Source organism: Otolemur garnettii, unplaced genomic scaffold (genome assembly GCF_000181295.1).
Source record: "Otolemur garnettii isolate 467f Iridium unplaced genomic scaffold, OtoGar3 scaffold00019, whole genome shotgun sequence".
Taxonomy (NCBI): domain Eukaryota; kingdom Metazoa; phylum Chordata; class Mammalia; order Primates; family Galagidae; genus Otolemur; species Otolemur garnettii.
In genome coordinates this window covers 7,152,057-7,174,096 of record NW_003852414.1, presented here as the reverse complement: position 1 = coordinate 7,174,096, position 22,040 = coordinate 7,152,057, and the positions used below count along the sequence as shown (strand labels likewise).

At 37.8% G+C, this 22,040-nt stretch overlaps 1 protein-coding gene across 2 annotated transcripts in view; it reads left to right on the top strand.

The window, feature by feature from the left end:
• The window catches only part of WAC (WW domain containing adaptor with coiled-coil), an 87,831-nt gene that overhangs the window by 3,902 nt on the left and 61,889 nt on the right, over positions 1 to 22,040 (top strand). The gene's annotated exons all lie outside the window — the stretch shown is intronic.

The following is a 22,040-nucleotide window of genomic DNA, read 5'->3' as shown; positions in this document are numbered from 1 at the left end:
ATTCGAACTGGCCACCTTAGGTGTATGTGGCTGGCGCCTTAGCCATTTGAGCCACAGGCGCTGAGCCTATTTTCTATATTTTTCAAAGTCTTATTAATGTAACTTCTGTGCCTGTTCATTGCCATATTCAACTTTTAAAATTTAGCCTTATTTCTTCTGCATAGTGCTAAAAATCTTCCACTTGCTATTTTCCTCAAGCTTTTTGAACTGAGAGACTGAGAAATGTAAATAAAACTAACTCGGTAACTATATTCAGATTTAATTTGCCCCAAGTTTACCAAAGTAAGATTTCTTAACTAAAGCGTGCATTAAGGAACAAAGCGATTTCAGTGAGGTAATTAAGTCATCTCTGTATTTTCCCACTTAAGGAGCCTATATTGTTTAAGTAGGTAAATGTGTTTGAGATGAACATGAAATATTAGGTGAAAGCTTCTAGGAAAGTTCAGAGTACCTTGTAGATTTTTTTCTCCCATTGGCAACTTCTCAATACTTTGCTTACTTTTAATGAGTACCTACATCTTCTGGTCTTTTTGGGTTTTGCCTCCTGGGATAGAAATCAGCTGTACTCAGTGTGAATGAATATTGGGAAACATAGATCTCTGCATAATTACTGGCTTCAGGAAATTAATAATGGTCAGAAGATTGCATTGGAATTGAATAACTTGGATGGTTATTGGATGGATGGAAAATAGTTCTCTGAGTATAGCTGTAGCTCTGTGCCCTCTTATGCAGAAAACCCACATTTTTGATCATCATTAACAATAGCTGGTGTTTTTTGATTATTAGTAGTATGAGTTCTTTGCTTGCAAAATTAGTTAACCTGTCAGGGTTTTAGGGTTTGTCAGTAAGTTTTCCATAATGTCATATATAGCATGAGATGATCTACTTATCAACCATTTTTCTATAGTGGACATTTCAACATACTGTACTATGTTTTGAAAATTTTGGTGATTGTGGCAAAATAGGATATGACATATCATCTCCCTGTGGGTGTGCACTCAGGTTCTTAGTGACTATGATCCAGTTTATCTATCCCCAAATCCAGAAAGAAGTCAGTTTAGGTACTAAATGCTTTCATCCATTTATGCTGAACCATGCCTGGTCATTTCTTTTACAGTGAGATCATACCAAGAATATTTTTTATTCATTCAGCGAGCATTGGGCGTTCACTTTGTGCCAGAATTGTGATACTCCTGGAAGATAGAGGCCTTGCCTTGAAGTGTTCTTAAAGGCTTTGATTCTTGAGAGCTAGTGATGTTTTAGCTGCTTGCTTTTTCTTTATGCCTTTTTTTTTTTTTTTCATTGTCTTTCCAGTGTGAACTCCAGGTACTTGTTGACTTTTAGTTTCCTTTTTATTTGTATCTTTGCTGATACTTCGTCAGCTCCATTTGTAAGCTTATTAATCCTGTTTTTCTGATCTGTTCATTTGCTGAGTAAGGCCTCACTTTCTAATTTGTTTTCTAGCTGGTTATCTCTTCTCCTCTGGTGCCTTTTTAGTAAGTCCATTCCTGGATGTACGATCTCTTAATATACATGTACCTGGCTATCATATTCTTTAGTACTATGAAGGAATAATAAGGACTTAGAATATTGTATTCTGGAGTTCAGAGTACATCTTTGAGTTTAATCCATTCTTTTAAAAGTGTAAAATGGTGATTCTTATTTCATACTGAGATTTAATCATAGTTTGACTTCAGTTGTACATTGTTTTTTGCTGATGATGTGTTTGAAACAGTTTTTTAAAAATGTATATGATTTTATTACAAAGAAGAATTCTCTTAGGTTTTATCTTTAAATATGAATTCAAATACATGGAACTCAAATTCCAAACCATTACCAAAAATCAAATGCCAAGTGAGTTGGATTATCTGTATTCGATACGTATAAGTAAAACTTACATAACAGTAGGTTACTATATTCTCTGAACTACTTAAAATTTTATGTTTTTTTCATTTTTGGATGTTTAAAAAAATCTAATGACTCAGTAATGAGAGAGCCTATATGCTGTGATTTCTAACTTGGATTTTATAAAGTAGGTTAATAAATGTAGAACTCAATGTTTGTTTTCCGACTCAGTACCTGTAGCTTGGTGAGTGGGGTGCCAGCCACATGCACTGAGGCTGGCGGGTTCAAGCTTGGCCTGGACCTGCTGGACAACAATGACACTCCAACCAGGAAATGGACAGGCATGTGGTGGGTGCCTATAGTCCCAGCTGCTCAGGAAGCTGAGGCAGGAGAATCGCTTAAACCCAAAGAGTTTGAGGTTGCTGTGAGCTGTGACTCCATGAGGGCAACATGGTGAGACTCTTTCGCAAAAAAAAAAGTTTTTCTCAAGATCAGATTTTATTGTCATCGCCACAAATTTTTTGAATAACTAGTACATTTCTTTCTCTGCTTGTGGATTTCCTTGAAAAATTCTAGTTCAGAAGTAATGTTTTAAGGACTTGAAGATAGACTATAAAAAAGTTAGAAAGCAGGGATTGAGAAGGATTGTTTTTCACTTCTAAAAATCTTAATGTTAAAATAAGACTTAACTGCAGCATAGCATATACAATTTAAAGAGGTATAGATTTTATCCTTTAGAGTGTATTAAAGGGAGTATGGTTTGTCTATTGTATATCAAGGGAGGTTTTAGTGAGGGTATAACTTGATAGGATTCTTGGTGAAATATTCTGATCTATCTGTAAATATATATAATTTGTTTAAAAGTTACTAAAAGCACAAATCTTAAGGTATAATTACAAGTTGTTTTTTATAGCTCAGGCATGTTTTTAAAGGTACAGATATTGTCAGTTGTCAACCTCAAAAGTTATGAACATATAGGTTGATCTTTATGCCTTTATGGACTCTTAAAACTATTTCATTTGATTAAAAAACAAGACTGGTGGCACCCGTAGCTCAGTGGGTAGGGTGCCAGCCACATACACTGAGGCTGGCAGGTTCGAACCTGGCCTGGGTCAGCTAAAACAACAGTGACAACTACAACAAAAAACAAACAAATAAAAAAAAATGGCTGGACGTTATGGTGGCTGCCTGTAGTCCCAGCTACTTGGGAGGCTGAGGCAGGGGAATCACTTAAGCCCAACAGTTTGAGGTTGCCATGAGCTGTGATGCCACCCAGGGTGACAGCTTAAGACTCTGTCTCAAAAAAAAAAATTAAAAATAAAAAACAAGACATAGGCTAGGCACTTGTGGCTTACTTTGGGAAATAAAGGGGGAGGATCCCCTGAAGCTAGGAGTTTAAGACTATCCTGGGTGACGACGTGTCATTCCTCTCCTTAAAAAAGAAAACCAAAAAGTAAAAATTAGCTGGGTATGGTGGCCTGGTCATAGCTACTAAGGAGGCTGGAACTTGAGCCTAGGAGTTAGGGATGGTAGTGAGCTGTGATCACAGTACTTCAGCCTAGGGGACAGAATAAGATCTTGTTTGAGAAAAAGAAAAGGAGGGAGTCAGGGAGTCATGAGTTTCTCTAATTACTACTGTTTTAAACACTTAGACTAGTTCTAAGTAATTATTTTGTCAGGTTATTTTAAATTTAAGAACGATCATACAAATGAGCTTAGGAATGAAGGGTGTCTTCACAGGATTCTATAAAGCTGATCCACAGAACTTCAGCCTTTTGAGAGTTGTCCCCTTTTTTCATCATCCCTCTTAGAATTAATATAAGAAACATAATTATAAGATGTTTGGACTATTTGACAAAATATCTTTTGGGAGCAGATAATTAAGCTCAGTTGGTTAATTGAATATTCCTATTGACTCCCATATTTGTGGGACTTAGAGTGAATTTGCGTGCTTTTTACAAAGCTTTTGAACATCTTTGAGTATAAAAGTGGATTCATAACCATTGTTTCTAAAGTTCATAGTGGCCTAATGAAGATTTTATTGTCGTTATTAGCCAGGTCTTTGGAGAAATTTGGAAATAACATTTTCATCTCCTAATTTTCAAACAAAGGTTACTTATTCACATTTTGAAGGATTATTCGGTGGGCATCATTTGGGGATAGTTTTTTATAGTAATGTTTTTATCTTTTACATTGAACAAATAGATGTATAAGATGGCCTTGTGGTTGTACATATACCTTTACATTTTGAATAAATGAAATATATTTTGCGTTAGTAGTGTTATGCTATAAAAATTAACAGTCTTATTTGATACTCGTGGTGACATTGGAAAGTGGATGGAACAGATAGTATCCCTATTTTACAGTTTTACGAGTGAGGGAAAAATGTACATATAAGACTGAACATACAGTGATAGGTGAGCCTAGACTAGAAATTAGTTTTCTTTACTCTGATAAATTAGATGCACCATCAGAGATGATCATATATTGAAAGATTATGTATTTATCATAGTGCCAGTTTAAAGGTGTTTCTGCTTTTGTTCTGCTACTACCTTCACCCATCTTCCCTTAGTAGTTAGATCTTGCCTAATTGTAGTACAATATCATAGCCCAGACACAGATCTTGATACAATGTATGTGTATGTATGGATAAAGTTCTAGGCCAAGTTGTCACATTAGTGCTTTATTTTTAAAAATAAGTTATAACATGAAAGTGTGCCTCAGATTTCACTAGGAAGAAGCCATTTCTTAAATATAAACCCTAATATTCAGAGTCTTGTATATAAAGTTGGAAATTTTATTTCACTTGGAAGAAGCCATTTTTTTAATATTAGCCCTAATATTCAGAGTCTTGTTTACAAGTAAATAAAGTTGGAATCTGATACACTAATAGTTGGATTTCAGCTCTGCCATTGTCAAGTATTTTCCTGTCTAGTGAAAATAGAAGAGAAATATGAACTTTTAAAATTGAACTTTGTAATATTATAGTAACCTAGGCAGAAATGTTTACATTGGATTTCATTTAGTCAATTTTAAAAAGCACAGAAAACACCTCCTTTTCAGGGAAAAAACAGTAAGGTTGAAAGAATAGGAGTGTTTGTGTTTTGACTCTTTAGTATTTTTTCCTTAATTTTAGGGTGGTATATGATCTAGCATCTGGGCATGTAAATTGTGATATTTGAACACTTGTACCAGGTCATTTGTCTTAACAGCTTCTAGTTGTCTTATGTTAACATTTTTAGTATTTTTAGGGAGGGTAATTATTTATTACTTATGATTTAATGGTATTCCATTGGAGTGGTTCACTTTGATCTTTTAAGACAGTTTAAATTGGACCATTTTCTGGTTGTGCAAGATGTGTTTAAAGTTTTTGGTGTGATATACCTAGTAATTTTAGTCTGTAATTCATAGAAAATTTATGTATTCTAGTTTGTTTCTGATAAACATTTGTTATTCTGTTGTGCAGAATGGTTTTGGGGTAGTGTATCATTTTGTGGTGATGCTGGAAAGAGTGAAGATGTTAATGAACTGGGGCATCTGGGAATGCTGTTACTAAGCACCGGAGATAACTAATTGTCAGTGTCATCATCACAAAACCAATTATTTAGGCCTTGCATGTATATCCTGTGAACAGTCTCCTTTTTAGAATTTATATGATTTTATAAAATTTTCAAAACCCCTATGTGGTGTTTGTTATCTGATCCCATAGCAACCCTTTTAAATAGGATGATTGATATTATTTGTATTGTACTAATGAAATTATGATCCAGTTAAAAGTATTTAGTCTACTATCAGTTATTGAAAGTGGAAGGCAAGTCTTTTTACATAAAATTTGATCTCTACCTTCAAATTATACTCTAAAGTGTAACTACTTGATACTTAAAATACAACCTTGTGGTCCTAGCTACTACTTTCTCTTAACCTAGATTCTGCAAGAACTGCTTGAGTGGTGTCCTTGCTTCCTTTTTGTTTTATACATTATTTCTGCACATAGTAGCTAGGGTGATTGATTTAAAATGCTAGTGAGCTTACATCACTAAGGCTTATAGCTTTCCAGTGACTCCATGTTTCTTTCAAGGCCTTTTACGAGGTCTGATGATTAAGTTCCTGAACTCATCGTTGAAAAGGTACCACGCACCTCATTGCTGAATATTATTAAGATGACCTTCAAAGTACTCCCATTAGGGAGCTGTGCACTGACACCAGTGCCTAGTCCACCTTCAAAGCACTTTTGGAACTCTTTCTGGAATGGCTGTCAAACTTGTCATTGTGTTACACTTGATATCTTGAATGTCATTAAAATGTTTTCCTTTTTTACGGTAAAGAAAAATAGTCATTTGGGGCCAGGTCAGGTGAGTAGGGAGGATGTTCCAATTCAGTTACTAGTTTTAATGTCTAAAAACTGTCTCACAGACAGTGCCGTGTAAGCTGGTGCATTGTCGTGATGGCGAGAGCTATGAGATGTTAGCTGAAATTTTCAGTGAAGGTTTTCCTAGAGGTTCCATTGTTGATGTTTACTCAGTCTGCAGTGCTTCTCACTTGACAATTTCCATGCCTGGTTTTCTCATCAGTGATGCTTTTAGGAAAAAAAAGTTTAATCTATTTGGACACTGCTGTTTTCTTCATGGCATTATCCCCATGAACTTGGACTAACTTGTCCTTGATATCACTTCTCTTGCAAAGTTTAATAAGAAATTCATGAATGTATGTTTGTTGCTCTAATTTGAGCTCCAGTGTTTCCACAGCACACAAAAACACACAATAGCACCACTGAGCAAGACACCACCATACATTGACATAAACACAGTGCGAGACATGATTCACCAAGGTTATGAAGCCTCATGGAGTTGTTTGTACAGTGTTGCCAGTGTAAGTGCAGGGTGGCAAGTTTGCAGACTTGTCATATCTTATATATTTCCTGTGTAATGTGAAAGCCGGGCATTTTTTTTTTTTCCAGCTTCTTCTACCACTCTTCCTCTTATTTCCTGTTCTCTCCATACTGGGGGAAGAAGTTTGTTCTTGTCTCAAGGTTTCTGCACATATGCTCTTTCTCCATGTTCTCCTGATGCACTCTTACTTCAGTAATGTGTCTGCTTAAATGTCAATTTCTCACAGAGACCTTCCCTGCCCTTTGTGACAACTCTGAAAGTCCCATCGTTATCTAGCCTTTCCCCTGCTTGTTCTTCCCTTGTACTCAGTGTGATCTGATGTTATTTATTTATAGTCATTTTGCTATAATATGATGTATGTGTCCCTAAAAGTCAACCATGCTGTGCAAAATTGCACCATAGGGGATATATGGGAAAATGGAGTTAGAAGCGCTATACCCAAAAACATTGTTAGTGGCACATTAAAAAAGTAAGAACCTAACAAAAGCATAGCACAGTTTTTGTACATATTAAGTGATTAAAGAGTATATTAACACCACAATAAATGACACAGCCTCAACAAACACCTGATGTCTTATGGCAGTGTGCATCCATTAGAAGAGTTACAGCTTATGAATTGCTGTGATGTTATGGATGGACGATCAGAAAAAGTTGTAGCACCAAACATGGATGGATGTAACTCAAATGCAAATGATGAACTGAAGTAGCTGGTAAATGTTTGAAGTGTGTATCTGTTCTTTGTGAATTCCTGTGCTGCTTGGTTAACTAAGTGCAACTAATGTTTCTCACAAGTGAAAGTGCACATAATTAGGAAATTTGTATTCTTGTTTGCTGATATTAGTAAATGCTTTTAAAGATACTTGTGTTTATCAACACAAATCTTACAGCAGAACTGTCTATATTTTAGTTTTTGTTTGCCCTTTGTGGACTATAAGCTCCTTGGGAACAGATTGTTTTTGTCCACCTTGTATTCCTGTTGCCTTGAGCAGTGCCTTTCCTCTTGTAGCATTTCAACAAGTGTGTAGGTAAAAGAATGTTCTGACGGTCATAATTTAAGGGGAATGAACTTGCAGTTTTCGGGAATAGTGCTTTCCCAAATTTGAATGTGTATACTGATCACCTGGGTATGTTGTTGAAATGCATGTTCTGGTTCAGAAGTTCTGGAGTGAACCCAAAGCTCTGCCTTTTTACCATATTCTGGGTGATACTATGCTGTTGGCTTCACGTGAGCAACAAGATTATACAGCAGTCTTGTCCAGTCCCGTGGAACTATATTAGCAGTAAAGGAAAACCATATGTGTACTTTCCTAGGACCCTTATTTTAAAAACATAAAAATGAAGTTTAGTTTAGTTGTCCAGGTGCTGTGGCTTAGCCTGTAATCCCAGCACTTGGAGGCTGAAGCCGTGGATTGCTTGAGCTCATGAGTTGGAGAACAGCCTGAGCAAGAGAGAGACCCCCCCCATCTCAACACACACAAAGAGCTTGAAGTTGCTGTGAGCTATGACGTAACAGCACTCTACCCAGGGTGACTGAGACTTTATCTCCCCCCCCCAAAAAAAATTATAATAGTTTTAAGTGTATTTTAAACCTAATATATTAAAAATATTATGTCAGCATGTAATTGATACTTTAAAAACTATTTAAGGTATTTTACATTCTTTTTTGTACAAAGTTTTTGAAATGTAGTATGTATTTTCTTTTACATTTGTTGCACATTTCAGTTTGGATTTGCTACCTTTGTGTATAATTGCTCCTTGCTTGGTGGTGGCTACTGAGGTGGACAGTCCAGTTCTGGACCTGGTGATTACCCTATTGGTCCAGCTAGCTTTACATATTCTCATTTTCCTTAAGAAATTTCTATGCCGGCTTAGTGCCTGTAGCTCAGTGAGTAGGGTGCCGGCCCCATACACAGAGACTGGCAGGTTCCATCCTGGCTGGGGCCTGCTAAACTATAATGACAATTGCAACCAAAAAATAGCCAGGTGCTGTGGCGGGTGCCATAGTCCCAACTACTCGGGAGGCTGAGGCTAGAGAATAGTTTAACCCCAAGAGTTTGAGGTTGCTGTAAGCTGTTGAGCCACACCGCTCTACTCGGGGCAACATAATCAGACTCTGTCTTAAAAAAAATTTTCTATGCCTCATTTCTGAAATACCATATTTATATAAAACAAATTGGAATTAATGGGTCTTTTGTTAGCACATATTCATTGTGGATAAATTAGGAAAATCAGAGAAAGGGGGGAAAAATAAAAATTGCCCCAAATCCTATCATTTAGAGTTAAACACTAGTTTCATAGGAGATGTCTTATGCCATAAAATAATAAGATTCTATAGTCCTTATGATTTTAATAAAATTTCACATTGTGCTGTTCTTTTCTGACCTTGTATTTAATATTTGTGTAATGGATTAGATGGTTAATTAGTGCCAGGGGTCCTCAGACTATGGCCTGTGGGCCACATCTGGCCCGCCAGGTGTTTTTGCCGCCACTGCCTGTCCTTCTTAGCAGCCCATTTGTCCCGGGCCTGTAGTCCGTCCCTCCAACGGTCTGAGGGACAGCAAACTGGCCCCCTGTTTAAAAAGTTTGAGGCCCCTTGGTGTTGACAGTATCAATCTGAGTGGACTGACCAGGAGTACATTTCAGTTAGTGCTAAGGGACTAAATGAACGTAGTGATCTTTCAGCTACATTGTGGTTAAGTTCAGGCAATCATGGATAGGAGACCTTAAGCATGGTACTTAATTTCTGAGTTTTTGTGTCTGCTGACTTAGGATTCTTGTGGAGTTAAATGAACATATGTATATATAAACAATTCTAAAACAGTTAAGTACCTGGCCAGTGACAGTAAATTATTAGGCATATCATTTTTTCTCTGAGTAATTAAGAAGTAGTGTTCTATTGGCAGTTCTTGGTCTCAGGCTACTGCTTCCTTCCTTTAGACTTGGGAAGGAAAATGCAGGATGGTAAATGGCAAAAGTGCTACATGAGACGGTCTACAAGGACATTTTAACTTGGGGCTTGTCCATATCCAAGAGTTTGCAGTAGATGTAAGGATTTTTTTTGTTGATGGTGGGGGGGCGGGGGGGGAAGATAGTCTCAAGCTGTTACCCTAGGTAGAGTGCAGAGTGCTGTGGTGTTACAAACTCTTGGGCTTAAGCAATTCTCTTGCCTAAGCCTCCCAAGTAGCTGGGGCTACAGGTCCCTGCCACAACACTTGGGTAGATGCAAGGGTTAAAAAACAAAAACCTTAAACATTTAGAGTAGTTGGTCCAAAATTTGGCTGGTTGTTTAGGATCACCTGAGAAACTTTTAAAGCTATAGCTTCTCTTATTCTATCCAAATTACCCTGAATCAAAGCACTAGGTGATAGAGCTTAGGAAACTGAAATTTAAAACAGTGGTTTAATTTAGCTATTTCCAAACTGCAGGTCTAGGGTGAGTACACACAGGAGGAGGAACTCTGATCTAGACATTAAGGAAAGTGAGTTTTATCATTAGGAGTCTGGGCATTACAATGGTTATTTGCCAAATCGTGTATTATGTATTTTCTTGTTTTCAAGAAGTTCTTCTGTCGTCTTCCTGAATTCACAGGTAGTATTATGCTTTGAATATAATTGCACATTGATTAACTTACCTTTTGTCAAGGGCATCTAATACCTAGCAGTAGAGAAGTTCCTAGCTGATATTAGTAAATGGACAAGTCAGTGAGATATATTTGAATAGTATCTGGAGCCACTGCTGTTACTTTAGATGAAAGTGTCTCAGGCATATTTACACCCACCCACCCCCATCATTAAACTGTCTTGGGACAATTTAGTAGTATTCTTAATTTGGCTTTGTCTCAGTTTAAAACAGCCTTCAGGTAAGTTTATATAGTACACTAGGCTGACTTTAGGTGTTAGCAGTTTTCTTAGCTTTAGCCTTGCCAGTAGTAGTACTTTAAAAGAAATTTAGGTCACACTTGTAAACCTTAGCACTCTGGGAGGCTGAGGTGGTGGATTGCTTGAGCTCAGAAGTTTGAGACCAGTATGAGCAAGAGTGAGACCTTATCTCTACTAAAAAAAAAGAAGAAAGAAAAGAAAAACTAGTTGAGTGTTGTGGTGGGTTCCTGTAGTACCAGCTACTAGGGATGCTGAGACTAGAGGAGGATCACTTGAGCCCAGGAGTTTGAGGTTGTTGTGATCTGTGACACCATGTACTCTGTCCAGGGCAACAGAGTGAGACTGTCAGAAAGAGAAAGAAATTAGGATGTGTGTGGTTGATGGAGTTAAATAATGCTGATCTTGAGCAACGTGACCTGACCTTGGTATCTTCAAAGATTCTGACCTGTTCTGTATAGGTCTACGGACCTGAACAAGTTTATTCTGAACTTTTTGGTAGGAAAAAAAGCAATACTAGTAAAATGTTATATTTTGGCTAAGATGAGGGGAGAGGATCATGGTAAAATATTTCTGCATTTAGTAATTGACTTGCGAAGAGTAATTTTGTAGATTTTTCCAGCTTCATAGAAGTGTGTGCCTGTTGCTCATAAAAAGATTTGTTGTAATGGGGGAAAGCTGTAAAAGTTGGAATACAGTGTGATAGGCTGCTAGAAGGGTGATTTGCTGATGCTTTCAGCCTCAGTCTTCCAGAGCATTCAGATTTAGTATGGTAGGCACAGATACCTCTGAATTTTGGTTATCATAACATTTGGATTATAAAAGGATATTAAGGCATATCATTCCCAAATGGTACTTTATAAAACTGTAAAGTCTTAATTTTATATTTTTCTGCAATTATGAGGTTTCCTTTTAATGTAATTGTTAAATGCCACTGGTGTTGATTATTTTGGAAGAATGGAATAAAGTACTTGCGCCCTCCAAATCTCATTTAACTTGATTTGGGCTGTTTTATTATTTAAGTGAGTAAATTATCTAAACTTTCTGCTTTGTTCTAAACCTGCTTTAGAAGGGTTTTTGAAATATCTAAATCAATCAGTTTTGTAAATCACTATTACTGTATTTTTTTTGTTGTTAAATTCTAATGTGACTAGCTTTTTGGAATTAGTTTTTTTCTTATCTGGGTACTTTGTTAATTACTATAAATATTTTTGTATGTTTGAAAATATGTTTTCTGCTTGTTACAAAGATCTAACAGTAGGTCAGGCTCTTTATGTAATACAAATATTTTTTTGGTTTTTTTTTTTTTTTTTTTTTGGAGACTTTGTTGCCCTTGGTAGAATGTGGAGATACCGTAGCTCACAGCAACCTCAGATTCTTGGGTTAAAGTGATCCTCTTGCCTCAGCCTCCCAAATAGCAGTGAGTACAGGCACCCATCACAATGCCTGGCTATTTTATTTATTTAATGTTTTTAAGGATGGGGTCTCAATTCTAGCTCAGGCTGGTCTTGAACTGGTGAGCTCAGGTAATCCACCTACCGCCACCTCCTCCCAGAGTGCCAGGATTATAGGCGTGAACCACTATGCCTAGCTGGTTTTTTTTTTTTTTTTTTTTTTAAACTTAATCTCCCATTTTCTGACAGGGGTAATCTTGCAGTGTAGTTGATTTCATTTCTCATTTTTAACAGCATTTTTTGGTTTGTGTTCTATGTGTTTGCATAAAGATTTATAGCTTTTTTAATGCATAATAATCTGAGACTTTGTGCACGTTAAAAAATAGCATTTTGTTTTCATACCTGAAGAAATGATCTTTGGGGCTCAGCGCCTGTGGCTCAAGCAGCTAAGGCACCAGCCACATAGACCTGAGCTGTTGGGTTCAAATTCAGCCCAGGCCTGCCAAACAGCGACGGCTGCAACCAAAAAATAGCTGGGCGTTGTGGCGGGCACCTGTAGTCCCAGCTACTTGGGAGGCTGAGGCAAGAGAATCGCTTAAGCCCAGGAGTTCGAGGTTGTTGTGATGCCACAACACTCTACCCAGGGCAACAGCTTGAGGCTCTGTGTTGGACCTTTGGCTAGATTAAATAGCATTTATCCTTGATTTTTTTTTTTCTTGAAGATAATTCAAACTGATTACCATTCATTGTTGCAGATGAGAAATCTGATGTCAAACCTAGTTCTCGTTTATAGGTAGATATCCATTGGAATATATAGCTCCTAATTTCCCTTACTTTCCCACCCTCAGCTTTGAAGAGTTGTTAGCGTTATTTTTTTACTTTATCTTTATTTACCTATCGCATTGTAAGTGTAATTAATTCTTTTATTTATTACTTCTGTGTTAGTGCCTTTTAGTCTGGCCATAGGCTTTAAGTAATTGTTTCTGACTTTTCTCCTTTTGGAACTCCTGTTAGATTTCTCGGGTTTTGTTCTACTTAACCTCTTGCCTGGTAAATGCAGGTAGGTTACTTCAATACTTCTGAAGGAAAAGAGTATACTGTATTCTGGGGAAGAATCCCTTTGCATGTTCTTTTAGCATACTAACATTAAAAGCAGTGTTTGTTTTATCTGCCTATTAAGTTTTATTTTAGATGCTCTATTTTAATTTTTTTAAAGCTGCTTTTAACTATATGACTCCGTTTCACTAGAAATACCCTGAGAATTTTAATTATGTTTTAGTTTTTTCCGTGTCAGATATTTTCTCAGGTCTTTTGAGTTTGGTGCATTTCAGCCTTGTAATATGGGTTCCTCAGACGTCCAATAGATGTGTTGTTAAATGTTTACTATTTTAGCTATCCAGTGTGGTGACCACAAGCCTCATGCTTCTTTAAGTATTTGAAGCATGGCTAGTGCAACTAAGAAATTTGATTTTGAATGTTATTTAATTTCAGGTTAGCCCATTGTCATTAGGCTACTCACTGTTGAGATTTCTTTTGCAGTTACCAATAATTTCCTGGTAATCAGGCAGGGTGCAGTGGCTCATGCCTATAATTCTAGCACTCTGGGAGGCCAAGGCAGGTGGATTGTAGGAGCTCATGGGTTCGAGATCAGACTGAGCAAGGGCAAGACCTTGTCTCTAAAAATAGCTAGGTGTTGTGGCAGGCACCTGTAATCTCAGCTACTTGGGAGGCTAAGGCAAGAAAATTGCTTAAGCCCAGGAGTTTGAGGTTGCTATGAGCTATGATGCCAGGGCACTCTACCCAGGGTGGTGACAAAGTGAGACTCTGTCTTAAACAGGAATGTTTCTTTTTTATCAAGTACAGTGAAAAATCCTTCAGTCTTTATCTTAAGGCCTTTGAAATGACTTTTCCGTACTATTGGTTGCTTTTTGCTCGTGGTGTTGGCTTTTTCTGTGCTTCTGTTTTGATCTCATTCTTGAGTTCTGAGTGTAGTTGGCCTGTGACTGGAAAAGTTATCCTGAGTTGTTCTGTGCTTGCTACTGTTAACCCTACTGGGGTAGAGCTATCTGTATTCAGGCTACTGGATCTACTATTACTCTTAGGACTTTCAGGCCCACATAATCTCTTTGCTTATTAGGCAGCCACCACCTTGATGTTCCATCTAATCTTCATAAATCTGTTCCTAACATGACTATTTCCTGTCCTGATTAATGCTTGGAAAGTCATCCTTAATTCTTTTTTTCTTCTGTGTTTGTGTGGGTTGGGAGGTTCTGGACCTCATTGCCCTTTTCTCACCTGTTGTAGTATTCTGTTGTCTTGTTCCATATCCATTGCTATCTGAGTAAAAACTTTAGACTACAAATTTAAACATGTCCCCTTCATCAATCCCTAAAGCCTGAATTTTACAGGTCTTTGTTATGTTGTATTGATGACCTAAGTGCTCATTTGTCCTCATACACTTCTCAGGGAATCTTCCCAGCTAGTGTTCGTAGAAGGCAGTGAAATGAAAAGAAAGCACTGGCTCAGTGCCTGTAGCTCAGTGGCTAGGGCGCCAGCCACATACATCAGGGCTGGAGGGTTTGAACCTAGCCTGGGTCTGCCTGCCAAACAACAGTGGCAACTATAACAAAAAAATAGCTGGGCATATTGTGGCAGGTGGCTGTAGTCCCAGCTACGTGGGAGGCTAAGGCAAGAGAATTGCTTAAGCCCAAGAGTTTGAGGTTGCTGTGAGCTGTGATGCTACGGCACTTGACCAAGTCTCAAAAAAAGAAAAGTAAGGACTATTACGTTCATGACAAAAAGGTGACATCTCAAACTAGATGGCTTTCTGCTTGTAAATATAGCTAGAAAATTTAGAGTCTGAGATCTTTCTGAGTCACCATTGCTAGAAATTCAAATTTCTCTCTTCTTACCCACCTTCTTTCTTTGTAATCCAGTCATGTAAAACTGCTTACCCAGTCAGTCCTAAGAACATCTTTTTTATGTTATCCCATTGTGTTTTCACAGCCAAGACTGTCCTCTCTGTTCCCACTCTATCTTTCTTTCCTTGGCAGACTTCTTACTCCTTGAAGATCCCAGTTCTTTATTGTATGAAGCTTTGAGCCTGTCACTGTTAACAGCTTTTTCATGGTGATTTGTAATTACTTACATACGTAGTTTGTGTGCCACACTGTGATCTCCTAGCAGGCAGAGATTGCTTTTATTTTATTTATTGTCAGGGTATGATGCTCAGTAAGTGTCAAATTGATATCATGTTTATCATTTGACATATTCAGAAATAGATGAGTGGCAGTAAACTTTAACTGGTTCCAGTTAAAAAAAGGTTTCTTTAAATGTGCATTTCAGATAAGAGTAATATAAAAATGTATAAATACTGCTCTTCTAGAATTCCTAGCAGGGGTGTCTGGTCTTTTTGTTTTTTTCCTCTGCCACACATTGGAAGAATAAGAGTTGTCTTGGGCCACATGTTAAATACTTAAAAAGCTGCTTAAGGAAAAAAAAGTCCGTGCTTTTCATGGTAACACCATAGAGAAGTAAAAAAAAGTCCTCACTAAGCTGGCATGTGGCTGTGGGCCACAGGTTGGACATCTGCTGCTTGTGTGTGGATTGAAGTTAATTTTGTACTATTTATGTAGGAAGGAAAAAAATAGTTCATTCGGATTTCCAGGAAAATACATAAACTATTAGCTTATAAACTTTAAAAACAGTGTGTGTAACTGTACTAATTCTAAATCATTATCTTTTAAGGGTCCTTGCTTGTTGCATTATTATAATCCCACAAAATATATATGTGTATAACTTGAATAAAATTGCATAGTTGAGGCTTTTTGCTAACATCTTAATGTTTGTTTTCTAAATCTGTTTACTAACAAAGGAGATTTTATGGTCGGTCTTCTGTGGTATATTAGACACATAATAGGGGATTTTTTTGGTGACGATAGTGGATGATGGTCTGTTTTCCAAGTAGAACATTGTATTTGAATATTCAGTAAGCTTTTTCAAGTCACTTAATATATGCAGCCTATTCCTAGAAATTCTCACATGCCGTGCTCCATTTCTTTACCCTTGAGAATTGCTGCTGTAATTGTTTTGAAGTAGTGATTCATTGTGTTGTGATTTTATCTCTAAAATGACTGTTAAATGAAAGTCGTTTTGTAATGGGGGAAAGAAAGGAACACAGCTATTACATGTGGTGCACTTTCTCTATCAAACTTACAAATTTTGGCAATAAAACTGCCTTTTGCACGTGAATCCTTTGAAAGCATATAAGGTAGCAGTTCTGAACCTGTGGGTCGTGACCCACGGGAACTGTATTAAAGGGTTGTGGCTTTAGGTCGAGAAGTGCTGATACAAGATATTCCAATCCAGCAATGACTTAGTTGTAAAGATTCTTTGGGGTTGAATTCACAATTTGTTGAAAAGCCAAGGAGCCACGTGACATGTCAGTCTTGATTTTTCTTTAATCCCATCTTATTTTTGATAAGGAAACAATAAAGATAGGGTTTTTTTTTTTTTTTTTCTGTTTTTGGCCGAGGGCTGGGTTTGAACCTGCCACCTTTGGCATATGGGGCTGGTGCCCTACTCCTTTGAGCCACAGGGCTGCCCCAGGCTAGCTTGCTTTCTACCTTACCAGCATTTTTACTGAATTAATCATTGGTGTTTTTTTGTTTGTTTTTTGAGCCAGTCTCTCACTCTGCCGCCCTGGCTAGAGTGCTCCAGCATCATAATTCATAGCAACTTCAAACTCTTGGGCTCAAGAGATCCTTTTGCCTTAGGCATCCACCAGTAGGCCTAGGTAGTTTTTCTATTTTTAGTAGAGATGGAGTCTCACTCTTGCTCAGGCTGGTCTGGAATGCCTGAGTTCAAGTAGCCTGCCTACCTTGGCCTCCCAGATGGCCAGGCATGAGCCACTGTGCCCTGGCCAGTCATTGTTTTTAATAGTTAAAACCCATCCTCAGTAGTTAAAGAATTAGCTTAGCATATTTGTTGGAATATGCTGCAGGGTCTATGTGGATTATTGAAGAAGAGTGAGAAATGTTTTTTGAGAATTGGTATCATTTTAGACTTCCGAAGGTAAATACTTTGTGGTTTCTGTCTAGTGTATGTATTGTAATGTTTACTTCTAAAAAGTCAGATATTTGTGACCTTTCCAATTTTTCCACTTAGCATTCATTCTTAAAGATATGTGTGATTTTTTAAAAAACCATCTTCAGCTTAAAAAAGCATGAATTTTTGTAGAAGATAGGAGGGTGTATCGTAGTATTGTTTTCTACTACTTGGGCTCATAATCAAAATCAGGAGGAGAAATTTGGGCTGCTTGGTCAGAGTGGTCTGTATCACATTGCCAGGGCTAGAAGAAAAGGTTTTTTTCCTTGGGCCCAGAGTATTTTTATTAGGTCAAAGTAGGTCAGAAGATATGCGAATTATATGTGCTTCATGAGGCCCTGGGTTCAAAACTAGTGAAATGCAGCTCACATGGCAATTAATGTATTTTTTGATTACTAGTCCTGTTTTCTTCTTTATGACATGTTAAGTGTTACCGTTGGTGTTAATAAGGAAGGTTAGGGAGCATAAAGACAGTTCCCTTGTGTGATGTTACTTCAGAAGACCCCCTATTGGTTGGCCTTTGAGTTGTTAATGTAAATGTGAAAGCATTATGTTAAGGAACAACTACCAAATAAAATTTAAAACTTAGAAAATGTTGAATCACATAGCCAGAACTCTTTGAATACTGAGTGGATGCTAATGTGTGTGGTTTGTTTTTTTTTGTTTTTTTTTTTTTTTGAGACAGAGCCTCAAGCTGTCACCCTGGGTAGAGAGCTGTGAGCTGTGATGCCACAGCAACCTCAAACTCCAGGGCTTAACCTGCCTCAGCCTCTGAAGTAGGTGGGACTACAGGCACCCACCACAATGCCCAGCTGTTTTTTGGTTGAAGTTGACTTTGTTTGGCAGGCCCAGGCTGGATTTGAATCCATTAGCTCCGGTGTGTGGCTGGCACCTTAGCCGCTTGAGCTACAGGCATGGAGCCTCTAATGTCTTAAGAGCAAGTTTCTTTTTGTCTTTGGACGTAATGTGTTGTTTGGAATTGCACACTGTTGGAGTTTGATAGATAACTTGATGACAAGAATTAAAGTGAGGAAATAGGAAGTGGAAGCTCAGCGCCCATAGCACAGTGGTTGCAGCGCCAGCCATATACACTGAGGCTGGTGAGTTCAGACCAGGCCTGGGCCAGCTAACGAATGATGACAGCCTCAACAGAAAATACCTGGGCATTCTGGCAGGTGCTTGTAGTCCCAGCTACTTGGGAAGTTGAGGCAAGAGAATCGCTAAAGCCCAAGAGTTTGAAGTTGCTATGAGCTGTGACATCATAGCACTCTACTGATGGCGACAAAGTCTCTGTCTCAAAAAAAAAAAAAAAGAAAAAGAAAAAAATAGGAAGTGGAAAGAGCACTAGGCTAGACTTGATATCTGGATGTGGTTTTGCTAGTTACTAGCATTTGGCTCTGAACAAAATGTATAACCTCTTGGCTGCTACTTTTTTTCTTCCTTGCAAATAGGGTTGAATGTCGTTATATCCCAGGTCTTTTGGACGCTACTGATCTGAAAATGTATAGGAGAACCGTCTGTTTTTTGTACTTTTAATTTCTGCTTTTACATATCTGCTGTGTGTTCTGCTAGTCTGTGGTAATTAAAGAACTCTTCCTGCCAGAGATACAGTGTAGTATTTATGGCTTGTTTTGTGTGGAAACCTTTGGAATATGTATTTCTCACCAATGTTCATTTAGTGTTTTCATCAGTATATAGAGAAGGGTAGAATAGTGAAATAGTTCTTTGGATTTAATAAATTTAAATTGAGAAATAAGGCTGAAAAATTTCCGGAGTTATAAACTTCATAGTTTTTGTTGTATGTACTTGTATATACTGTTTTTTTATGAGTCAGTTTTGTTTATATAAAAGTGGTGTAGCTTGTAACCTTTTCAGTACAGCTTCCAACTTGATTAAGTTTCAAGTTGCCTGGCTCAGCGCCTATAGCTCAACTGGCTAAGGCGCCAGCCACATACATCTAAGGTGGCAGGTTCGAATCCCCAGCCCGGACCCGCCAAACAACAATGATGGCTGCAACCAAAAAATAGCCGGGCGTTGTGGCGGGCGCCTGTGGTCCCAGCTACTTGGGAGGCGGAGGCAGGAGACTCGCTTGAGCCCAGGAGTTGGAGGTTGCTGTGAGCTGTAATGCCATGGCACTCTACCCAGGGGGACAGCTTGAGGCTCTGTCTCAAAAAAAAAAAAAAAAAAAAAAGTTTCAAGTTGCCTGATAAATGCAGTATTCATTTTCTGCTTTAAGTCAGGAAAACAACAAAGACAAGCAAAAGACAATATTGAGGAAAATGTGGGTGGTTGTGCCTGTATTGAATATGCACAGACTCTTATTACTCCTTAAATAATACAGTGTAACAACTATGTACATAGCATTTATATCGTATTACAAGTAACCTAGAGATGATTTAAGGAATTACAAATGTGTGTAGGTTTTATGTACATGCTACATAATTTTATCTAAGGGGGATTGAACATCTGTGGATTTTTTTTTCCCATGTAAGGTCCTGGATCAGTTCTTCAGAGGTAGTAGCAAGAAAGGACTGTCCCTAAATTTGATGTTTTATTTATTTTTTGTGATAGTGGATTTTTAAGAGTGTAAATATAAATATTTACAAAATATTTGTAAAATAAGTTGTATGGTTCTGTAGCTGTGGAATAGAAGGAGCACTGATAGTTGAAACTTAATGGTTACAGGAAGTTAAGTTCTTTGCTACCCTGGTTTCCTTTGCTTAGTTTACCTCTTGGCTTTCTAAATGTCATCATCCTCCCTTACTCATATGCCCAAATAGCTTATGAACTTGTTCACTTTTTCTAACTTGGGCCATGATATCTCTTTTAGCCTGAATTAAGGAAGGAGCATACTGTCTCTCTTCCCCTCCCTACTTTATCCTCATACTGCATCTAGAATTATCTTTTAATAAGAGTGCATTGGCTCATTCTTCATGTGAAAAATTTCAGTGTAAAGTATAGACACTGTAGTGAGTAGCTAGCAGCATCTGCTTTTGTAGCCCTTTTATAAGGTTCAGTTCTTTGAAGATGGTAAGAGTTCTGTATGGGTACTGCACAAGTGCTGTTTCCTTCTCCTAGTATATTCTCTCTCTCCTGGTCTCTTTTGCCTAGTCAAGTGCTTCTTGTTTTCCAGAGTTCTATTTGAAAGTTACTACCCAACTCTTAGGTTAGTAAGTGCATCCAATGTTACTACATCCATTGTACTTTCTTCAGGATTTCAGGCACTTTCCTGCCTTGCATTCAAGGAAAAATTACTCAGTGATACTTGTCAAAGCACATTAAGGAAGAATTTATTCAGGACCGTCATCATTGGTCTAAAGAGCACTGCAATAGAGTTTTTGTATTCGGGGAGAGAGGTCAGGCTCAACTCTGAATACAGCAGGACTTTGTAGCCAAGCAGTGTGGGGCTCAGTAAATGGAAAATCACTAAGAGGAACCATCAGGGATAATGGAGATTCTGGTTAGACAGATTGCTATGGTGTGAATGTGTCTCCCACATTTCTATGTTGATGGTATTTGGAGGTGAGGCCTTTGGTAGGATTACATTTAGAATTAAAATTATTTGGGTCAGGCCTCCATAATGGTACTGGTGGTTTTATAAGAAGAGGAAGAGAGACATGGATAGGCATATTCTTGCTCTCTTGCCATGGGTTGATCAGTGTCATGCTCTTAGACTTTGTAGCTTCTAGAACCATAAATTACCCAGTCCTAGTGCTCAGTCTCAGCAACAGAAAACCAAGATACTGACCTAACAGGTTCACATATCACCTAGGGGACAGTAGAAGATGAGAAACTAATCAGGGATGGGCAGTTCTTGCTAAAGTGACATAGCAGGGTTCTTTGTTAAAGCTAGAGTTAACTTTTTTATTTTATTTATTTATTTTTTTATTGTTTAGACACAGAGTCTCACTTTGTCGCCCTCAGTAGAGTGCTGTGGTATCACAGTTCACAGCAACCTCCAGCTCCTGGGCTTAGGTGATTCTCTTGCCTCAGCCTCCCGAGTAGCTAGGACGACAAGCACCTGCCACAACACCTGGCTTTCTTTTTTGTTGTAGTTTGGCTGGGACCAGGTTCGAACCCTCCACCTTTGGTATATGGGGCCAGTGCCCTACTCACTGAGCCTCAGGTGCCGCCCAAGGTAGACTTTAAAAAGAAGTGCATAGATAGGTCTAGCGGAAGTTTGCCTAAGCGAAGATGTCTTTGTCACACAGTCTTTGTCTTTACTGTTACTTTACTGGCTATCTCAGATGTCTTCTGTCATGAAGGTATTTTGAAAATGATACATAAATATGTAATTAGGGATAATTACCTGAGAACAGTAACACTGACTTTATCAAAATAGAATAATCAGAAGGATTATAGTGACATCTGTGGGTACTGTGGTTTGTATTCATGGCAGGAACATATTGTTCAAATGCTTGGTTTCTCAATCTTTTTTCCTAGCAGAGGATTTAGATTTAGATATCTCATGCTAAAGACTAGATATTGTATAATTATTTGAGATCTATGGAAGTTTTATTTTTAATAAAAAGTGAATATATACTATGAGATATATTGCCGATGATAATGAGTCTTCATTTTTCAGTGCTCTTCAGAACATACCTTTTATATATTTCATACTGGCTGTTTTTACATGGTGGAAATCCTGGACCATTGCTTTTCAAAGGTTTGGTTCATGGTCCCTTTGTACTGAATTACCTGTGTTTAAAAATGCCACACGATCCGAGTCAAAACCAAATGAATGAGAATGTCTGGGTGCACAGTTAATCATGCTCTTATTTTAAAAAAATAAGTTAAATTTTTGGTCTTAGGGGAGTGTGGGCCCTTAAAGTCTGGAGAAGTATCTTTCTTTTTTTTTTTTTACTAGAAGCAAATATTATAATACATACTCTGGGAGTTAGTAAGATCAATTGGCTGTTGCCGTACTCTTT